Source organism: Gambusia affinis, linkage group LG19, assembly GCF_019740435.1.
Source record: "Gambusia affinis linkage group LG19, SWU_Gaff_1.0, whole genome shotgun sequence".
NCBI classification, from domain to species: domain Eukaryota; kingdom Metazoa; phylum Chordata; class Actinopteri; order Cyprinodontiformes; family Poeciliidae; genus Gambusia; species Gambusia affinis.
Window position 1 is genome coordinate 13,716,408 of NC_057886.1, and position 9,965 is coordinate 13,726,372.

Genomic DNA, 9,965 nt, shown 5'->3' on the forward strand with positions numbered 1-9,965 from the left:
CAAATTATGATGAGGTTGTTTATTTGAACATAACACAAGCATCAGCTATAACCTTAGGTATACAGTATGCCAGTAAGAGAAATTAGGAATAATTGGAGAAAACTCCAAGAAGTGCTACAAAATGCTTCCAATTCTGTCTGTGTGAAATGATTGTGCAATGATCAATGCATCAACAGGTTTTATGGGAATAAGATAATATTCTACAGGTTAGATTTTGATTTGTGTTCAAGAGATATAACAGGATTCAAAACATTTTTCTGTCCTCCATCTCTTTAGTGGCTAATAATTATGACGTTATTTAGATCAAAGACAGAGATAAATTGTTGTACAACAGGGAGGTTTTTTATTTTAGAATAAAGACAAAGTAATTACAGAGTTGACATTTTAAAACTTTGTTTAGATTCTTAACAATTAACATGATTAGTATAATTTGAATTCCTTAATGGGAACACCAGTCTATTCCTTATGTGATAAAGCTGAGAATGTTTGCTGTAAAACATCTAACCATTCAGGTTTCTACTAACTGAAACCATGAGACATTTTGCCAATTCACTTGAATATCACTAAGACAGGGATGTCCTACAGTTTTCTTTTGAAAAGTTTCTTACTCTAACTTCAGTTTACATTAATGTTTGAAAGATCTGAATCAAGTAAAGGTATTTTTTTTTGTAGTAAAGCTCGATTTGGAACCTGTTGGTTGTTGGATATTATGTTTCCAAAATGTGCAAATTGTTGAAATATTTACTAAACTTGTTTGATTTTACATCTAAAATTTTGCAATTAAATGAGTATTGTTTCCCTTTTTTCGACATGCAAGCAGGTCAAAATATTTATCAGAGGCACACCTCAACAAAAAAAGTAGTCACAAATTCTAGTGTGACAGGTCTAATTCTACTTTGCCTTTTTCCTTGTAGTTATGCTCAATTGTTCAGGAAATTAAGAACAGTTAGGTCCTTTATAAAGAACTGCACAGCTTTTTAGTTTGAACAAGATGATTGTTTTCAAGATTCAGTCATATTTTTACTGTAACAGGTTTTTTTTTTGTTGTTGTGTCAACAAGATATCTGCATATGTGTCTTTTTTGCTGCCAGTACACTGCTCGCATTCTCACTAAAATCAGGAAGATAGAGCACAGTTTTAAAATCCCTCCACTGGCTCCCTGTAGCTTAAAGAATAGACTTTAAAATACTGTTAGTTTATAAATCACTGAATGGTTTGGCACCACAATACATTAAAGACCTTTTGTTGTTGTATCAACCTTCCAGACCTCTCAGGTCTTCTGGTTCTGGTCTGCTCTGCATCCCCAGAACCAGAACGAAACGAGGAGAAGCAGCATTCAGCATCGATGCACCACAAATCTGGAACAAACTTCCAGAAAACTGTAAAACAGCTGAAACACTGACTTCTTTTAAATCTCGACTAAAAACTCACTTGTTTAGGATTGTATTTGAAACGTAATCAATTACAAAATATTTGGTGGAACTTGACTTAATGTTGTGTTTTGAATCATGATTCTATGTTGCATTATGTTTCTGTGTTTGTTCACTTGGTGCTGAAATGTGCTATATAAATAAAATTTGATTGATTGATTGATAATTGACAGTTTGGTCCTCTCACTTGTGCTTCTGTTTCCTTGGTGTATTCCAGGGCTCAGGCAGATGCCTCCATGAATCTGCCTTACTGTGGGAGCATCCCAAAAAACATCTATCCACAAGCAGACATCGAGATGCAACAATGGTGATCGGTCTGTTTTTGATTTCCTAAAGTTGTTTACAGTAAATGGATTCAGTACCTCACCATGTGATTTACTTTACACCAAAGCTGGCCAAAAAATTAGGAAGAAGCTTTTTCATTTGACCTGACTTTTCTGATCACAATGAGTAAGTTTCTGCAAGGAGTTACCTGAACTTGACATTTTCTACATACCGTCAGCACATGCTCTAAAAGGATAACATGTACAAAACAGATCTATCATTCAGTAATATCATACTTTAATATGTTTGAAAAAAGTAATCAAATCTTTTGTAAATAAATGTGTTCTGTGCCCCTACACTTGATCTTCATGTACAGTAGCTAGACGTTACACTTAAGCAACATAATTAGATTAAGCAAGTACATGTGTCACTCACTGACTGTTTATTTATCTTAGATAGGCAGCTAGGTTAGCACAAAATTCATGTTTTAAAAGCATACCTTTGCTAAATTCAATCCATTTTCTAATTCAGATGTATTTATCTGTTGGCGTCAGCTAGAGACACTTAAGACTTGTGGGCCAGCATTTGTCAAAATACATTTTTCCATGCCTGGCTAGTGGAGAGTGACAGGTGTGTATTTAATAAACCCTGATTTGTTTACCAGCTGAGCACTTAAGACCATAGAGTCGTAGCGCAGTGACAGCTTGGACAACACTCAGACTCCTTTTGGGATGCAGTGGTGCTCTTTCTCCCTGTGCACATAAAGTGTTATAAGACAGTTCTGAACCTACAGCTTAATTCATGCAGGTTTTGAAACACGGTCATTTGGACCTCTGTGGTACCTCATCAATCAGGTACAAATGCCTGAAGTATATTAACTTTTAGGGTTAGTATGTGGTTTAGTGTATCATGTTCTCTGTGGATTTTGATGTATTCGTGACTTGGACTCTGCTTGTTTTTAGACAGAGTGTCCAAGTCAAGACACTCTGTCTATGAGTGTATATTATACTCTATAATGCCCTCTTTTCTGGCATTATAGAGTATAGATTAGAGAACAGTCAATGCATGTGTCTCACTAGAACTGTCCAAGACAGACAACTTAAAGAATGAAACATATGACGAAATGCTAAATTTAGGTACACCAGACATATTGCACATAAACAACTGAGCTTTTATTCATTTTTGGCTCACAAAAAATGCTGCAATCACAGAACCAACTCCAGACTCCCCCTAGTGGTCTGGAGTACTTTTGTTTTGTGTTTGTGGCATTTCAACATTTGCTTTTGTTGTTGTTGGCATATTCTCTTTTGCTTCTATTTCCTGTGGTTGAAGCATTTTGTCTGTTATTGCAGCATATTTTCTGTGATTGAAACACACTATTTTTACATTTATTTTGTTGATTGTAATTTTTTTGCTCTTAAAACTCTTTTAACCACATATTTTACTAGTTTAGACAACATACATACCTCAATATGCATCAAAACACAAATTCAAAACAACCATGACACCATAGAAGCTAATTTTAACAGTGTTCCTTAACTCCCTTCTTGGGTCTACAGTCAGTTTTGTGAAGTAAAATGAATCTGGATCGCCTGCTTTGCAAACACCAGCCAATAGTGTCATGTAGCATTGTGTCTAGATGTTTCAGCATCCCAAGCTTTATTTTCTGTCAAATATTTTGCATATGCTATATTTTAAAAAATCTGTGAATAGGTACATTTTTGTTAAAAAAAAATTAATTTTAATGACCAACCTTCCAGTTATTTCTTTACATTTTTTTTTTTTTCTTGAACATGGAGATAAATCCGGTTGATGTCTACTAAAAACTTTTTGCAAGTTCACTGGGAAGAACCAAATGACAAAAATGTTTATCAAAAAGAAAGTTTTTATTTTTAAGTTAATATTTAGGGGCATGTATTACATTTAAAGGAAGCAAAGAAGCATTTCAAAAACTCCTGACAGCTCCTAGCAGACAGTGTTCATTCATTTGATTTTGTAAAAAATTGGCAATGTGGAATAGCATTTGCAGTGTTTGAAATATACCAGCCAAGTTTGAAACAGCTAATACCCAGCAACTTATCCAGCCCTGACCATTAACCTGTCCTTTCACTCAGGAGGATAGACAAACAGGAGGAGATTTACTGCTGTAATCAAAGTCCTGCCGGCAGCTGGAAATTGACCGTGAATGACGTCATCAACCTGTTCTCCACTGCATCATTTGATTTAGAAAGAATGAAGAATGCTCTGGCAGGGTTAAAGAAATGATACAGCTGTGTGTTTTGTTGAATTTGTGGAGCATTTTTGTCACTTTCTTATTTTCAGATGAACTTCAACATTACAATGTATTGTACACAACTAGAGAATGTAGAGTAAGTATTTATATGGCCTGTGGGCTTTTTTTAATTCAGCCATAACAAAATGTTTCTCCATCAAAATAATTATTGTTTCACGTCAGATATTTTAATTATTTACTGGAAACAATAAATTCAAGTTAGAAACTAACTTATGCATGTTTACTCATCAAAGTATTATATTTTATGGTAGCTGTAATTACAGACATCTACAGCCACTGTATGCAACAATCACAGTTTTTCTTTGTTGAATCTGTGCAGCATCAAAAGGAAGGTTGTTTAAACATCTTTATTCCATATATGAGCAAGAAAATCCAGTCCACTTTATCTTGCAGAAAATAATATGGCTATGTGTAGTTAGCTGATGAATGGGGCACGATAATTTTCCACAAACATTCAGACTTTCAGTTATATTACAAAATGTCCCCAGTGATATTCCACAGAACATTTCCACAAAACTACTGATTGCCCAGAGCCCCTTTTTTAAAAACCTACAGTACAAATAAGTTTGAATAGAGCAAATTTGTGTTTGTTGATGGAGACTCAAATATATATATATATATATTTGAGTCTCCATATATATATATATATATATGTGACTATATATCTATATATATATATATATATATATATATATATATATATATATATATATATATATATATATATATATATATATATATATTCATGGCTTAAGCATTGACCTAATTGTTATTTGATATAAATTTAAAATTTGACAAAAGTTTACTTTTTTTATCTAAAGATAAACATACATACATAGAAATAATTACAGTTAGGGCTGTTAGTCTGGCGCCAGAGAAAAAGAACACAACGTCCATATAATCTTCATGCATTAAACTCTGGTAATTAGTCATATTTTGCTACTTGTAACAAGACTCTCAAACTCTTAGTGACTTGGCTCAGACATTAAGATCACATAAACAAAATCCACAAAGTAACCACAGGTTTACTCTGTCATTTTTCAGGGCTGCAGGGGTTTCACATTTAAATATTTTTTGATAAACGTCTAGTTAGAGTTACGCTGTGAAAAGGAACTTTGTATCAGAAAATTCACAAGCAATTACATTGAATTATTAGTATCAATTAATTAATTTGTTTTATCTACATTTAAGATATTTCAGATATACCAAAAGATAAATATGATCTTCTGAGGTTAAAAATATTTTTAGTTTTCCTCCCCTCCAGGGGGTGTTTTTGTGGGCTCTAGTGTCCCTTATATGAAAGTAGGCTGACAGGAAAGGGGGAAGACATGCGGCAAATATCTGGGAATCGAACCCGAGACAGAATGGTCGAGGACTCAAGGCGTCCAAACATGGATCACGCTGTCCCCTACGCCACCACAGCACACCCTGTTAAAACTAATTTTGAAATACAAACATCAATTCTCTCATGCATTTTTTGTTTCTAAGCATACACCTTAAAATTACAACACTCAAAATAGGCTCCTAACTCACATAGAGCATGATGAAAGGAGAAGCTTTGTCCATTAAAAGTGTCGGATTGGGCCCTCAACAATCATAGTGCCTTGACTGGCCTCGCTTGGCCATATACCAGTTTTGTTTAAAGTAAATGATTTCAAGTGTGGCACAGAAAATGCTAGGACTGCTAGCTGGCACCACAAAATAAATAAAAGAATATTTTATGAGGAAAACAGCATTGCCTTTTCTGTCATCTTGTGTAAATAGTAAGAATTATCTGTACCGCTTGCCATTTTAAATGTAAGTAAAAAGTTTAGCTTAAACAACAATGTGTTGACATTTGCAAAGAGTAGATAAAAATTTAATGCATCAAATAGAAAATAAGTAAGATGGTTCTCACCGATCATAAAAACACTGAATAGTGGCTACTGGAGTAAAACTTCCAACCATTTTTAATCCGTGTGTGATTTTGCTCTCCATCCATTTGACAATTAGGACCGACAACCTTGTCCAGCACGTCTGCACCAACAGTGTGGTAATCAGCAGTGTCTATGCAAGCCCCAGTATGGATTTCAGACCTGGACGGCTGAAGACTTCCATGGCTCATATGCGTTTCAGAACGTCTCTGCCAGGCCTGTCAGATCCAGTTCCAGGCCATTGCTGCCTAAATGGATCCTGATTGGCTATTTAGACAGGGAAGTGTGCAAAAGGTTAACATGTGAGAGGCTGAATCTCTGTGGGGCCTTTATTATTCACACTGTAGAAAGTAAATACATGTAAGTTACAGGAAATCCAATATACCTTGTGTGACCTTTTCCTTCATTTTAAATCAACACTCATGAGGGTAATAATTTTTATTTCTTGCCTGAAATATTATGACATTTTGATACAATCTCTGCTACTGAAGGCCCGTCTATCGACTTGTTTGAAATGCTTTCCCTGTTAGGTCTGCTGAATGATTGATGAGTTTTGACATGATGACTTCATTTCGATTTTCCCAGAATTTAGGCCACATATGAACAGTTCAGTCACAAACCACACACATTTGTGGGCCATTTTTCTTTAGAATTACACCAATTGCTCTTTAACAACCTGTGATGCAAAACAATGACTGGCTGAAGGCTTCAAGATTAAAGATAGCTACTCCTCAGTTTACTATAAACCTGGGTTTTACCTACCAATGTTGAGTTGCAAAACAGTAATCTTTGAACATCATCAATCCATGTTTTATGACCCTTGCAGCGAACTAGTCATTTTTTCTTAGAAGTTTCAATCATACAGCTAAGGAAAAATATAAAAAAAAGAACTGTCTAAGAATAACCTAGTCTTATGCTTTTTGTAAACTGAAAACTTTTGAAACATGAGCGTTGTTGTCCACAATGAAGAATGTTTTATACCACCGGGAGGACTTGGAGGATCCTGACCCTGATAAGATGTAAGAGCATAAAAAAACCTTGGAAAATGCTTGCTTTCACAAAATGAGAGCTGTATTTTGGAAACTCTGCCATAGTTTGGAGTTATAAAGATAACGACCCCAGATAACATTAACACTGTTTATGAAATATTTAATGCAAGCACTGACCATAACCATAACAAACATTTATAGACTGTTCTTTAAAACCTGATTTCAGAAAACTAATCAATCCAAATGACTACCACCATTTGGAGGAAGAGTGGAATAATTCTGCCAAATTCATGTAAAATTACTCCAAATGTTAGCTGACAGCTGCAAATATGATGTGGTAAAGAACAATGTGCTAACAGAGATTTATCCAAATATTAGTGAGGATGTCAATATTTTTGAACTTTTATGTAAAAAAAGACTTTAAAAAATTAAGTTTTAAAGATTCCATTCTTGCCTATGATGCATTTGCACATTCTTCCATTTAAAACAGCATTAGACCAGTTTATTGGTTTTAAAAGCCCATCATCACAGCAGAGAATAGCGTGATGTCTTCTTAGGTACAAAACAACACAACTAACTCTGAAGTGACAAAAGAAAAAAAAAACATGTCCACACCTGAAGAGCTTGTGCAAGAAGCGTTGTGATGTGACGATACTTTCCATCCTCTCTGGTTCCAAAAATAGCCACATAACAAAATGCATAATGTTGAAAATATTATCTTGCTGCATTCCTTCCTTCTGTTAAAACATTCCTTTTTTAGGGGTGTGTCTATTCTTGTTTACATAAGTGATGGCAGACAAGAGAAAGAGAAAATCTGTTATCAATTGGCTGGTACTTCCCATTATGATGAAAGCATTCTGGAAATACAGGTTTGTGAGCGAGGTACATTTTACAGGTTTCTAAAGGATTTATGTCACTGACATCATAAGTGCATGTTCACATGAAAGATCCGTATGCTAAAATGTATCCACATTTAATCATTTGTAGTTTATAAGAAAAAAATGTGATGGAATTAACTTCTTAAACATCACCGAAGTGGTGTTACTTTTATGGCATATTCTTAGGGTTATCACATTTCAATAATGTAAATGTCCATATGTACACATGTGACAAGGCTACATACCTATTGTTTTGTATCTACCAGTTGTATGTATTTTCAAATGTCATTGCATTACAGCTACACAAATCAAGCTCCCCAAAGTTGAAAACTCAGCCATAGGGCAATCACCAACAAAGGGTTGTAAAACATTACAAGGTGCTGCACTTAAAAGTATTTGCAAGTGGCATTACCAGTTATCCAGCTAATGACGATGATGACTAAATGTCTGGTACCATCTTAGAACAAAGCATCAGTGTTTTTTTTTTAATAATTGAGGAAAACATCATTTGAAATCATCTGTAAAATGTAGTATATAATTTATTACATGGAATTTGTTAAAAAAGCCAAACGTGTATTCCCGATTTAAAATGACATAATGTGCACATGATTAAGTTAATTATATTCAGCATACTAGAGAAAGCTTTCCTTGCTTATAGTTTGTCTAAGTTGCTTTTGTATTTTTCTTATTTCGGATTTTAAAATCACAAAGCTATTTGTTCATTTTCATTTTTTTGAACAAGTTGCAAATGCTTTGGTACTTCCATACTTGTGGTACATTTCTCTTCTGTTTCCTACATTATCCAGTTTTTATGTGATGCTAATCAAAATAAAATTACTATTTTTATAAATAGTAAAATTACACCACTAGATCTTCAGTAGCTTCAGTCTGGTTATTGCAAAGCATCTTATGAAACAGAGAATCATAAAGTAAATGTACTGAGTTGCAGATGGCTTGTAGTAAGGTACAATCATGCAGCAGTATATTACTTAAAAAGCACATATGAGCATGTTGTTTTTAATATGTTTCTGATGTTACACCTTAGTAAAGATTAATTAATAAATTATTCAGATGACATTTTCTATTCTTTCTGAGCCAATTTGAGGGATCTTTCAGACTTCCTGCCAGCAACACTGGTCGGGCTACACCAAGGGGCGCATGACGATTGTTATCATCCGGTGATCTGTCAGAGTTAAAGCGACATCTTCTATGCACAGGAAATGCATGCATTCCAAATGAACTGGATGCTCAAAAAGTCCAGGACGATGGAGGATAAGTGTTTCTTTCTGTGAATAGAGAAGTGAGGGAAAGTGAACAAGTATTGTTTGGTCTGCAATCTGTCAACGCAAGACAATGTCGCTTTGATTGGAGACCCCAGATTCAAGTTCAATACCAAGGAATCAATAGGAAATGGCATAGGGGCCCCAACTGTCAGAGGTCAAATGAGTAGGAGGGCGCATTGGGTGTGAGAAGAGGAAATGGAAGGAGAATTTGTTGTAAAGTCAGACAGAGAGAAATCTTACTCTTTGTCTCCTTAAAAATGAGTGAAACAGTCCAGAGTTCTGAGGAACATTTCATGGATGAACTAAAAGAAATGTCACTCAAGAAGCAGCGCAGCACTGTTACATTTTCAGCTTCAAAATTGCATCTATTAAATGTTCAAATAAGTAATTTGACTTCAGATGAAAGACATTTCTTAACAAAATTTCACTAAATGTACTGGTGTTTTAGCAAATACATGGATGCTACATCCACCACACTGTCACATCTGATTTAATTAAATAATTAAGTTTTATTTATGCATAATGTTTATTTCTTCGTGGTCATTTACAGCAGAAATAACAGAAAAAGGGGTCTCCTCTGCTCTCTCTATATAAATGTACATTAACTTCATTACTGCAAAAATAAATAATCCTAAACTTGTGCAAGGATAATTAGATATCCCAAACAGGTGACAAAAAAAGCTTTACTCTAGTCCAACAACAGGCTTTAATCAAACGTCAGACATTTGAGAAAAAATAAAACTCCATAACAGGTTTTCCCCCACAATTCCATGACTTCAACATTTAACCACAGAAGGTGTGTACAGGTGTCTGTACACACAAACCCCCTTTAATTATAGAGTTTGTATAATAATGTCACCATTCAGACGTATAAAATGCACTAACTGATTTCCTTGACATGGGTGTGACTTGGGA

The 9,965-nt window shown here is 34.6% G+C and overlaps 1 long non-coding RNA gene across 1 annotated transcript in view; it reads left to right on the forward strand.

Moving 5' to 3' along the window:
- Window positions 1–4,069, forward strand: part of LOC122821792 — an 86,491-nt gene extending 82,422 nt beyond the window's left edge. The window contains exon 4 of the long non-coding RNA XR_006369064.1: window positions 3,809–4,069. This is a non-coding gene — a long non-coding RNA (uncharacterized LOC122821792). The remainder of the gene's footprint in view (window positions 1–3,808) is intronic.
- Window positions 4,070–9,965: the final 5,896 nt, after the last annotated feature.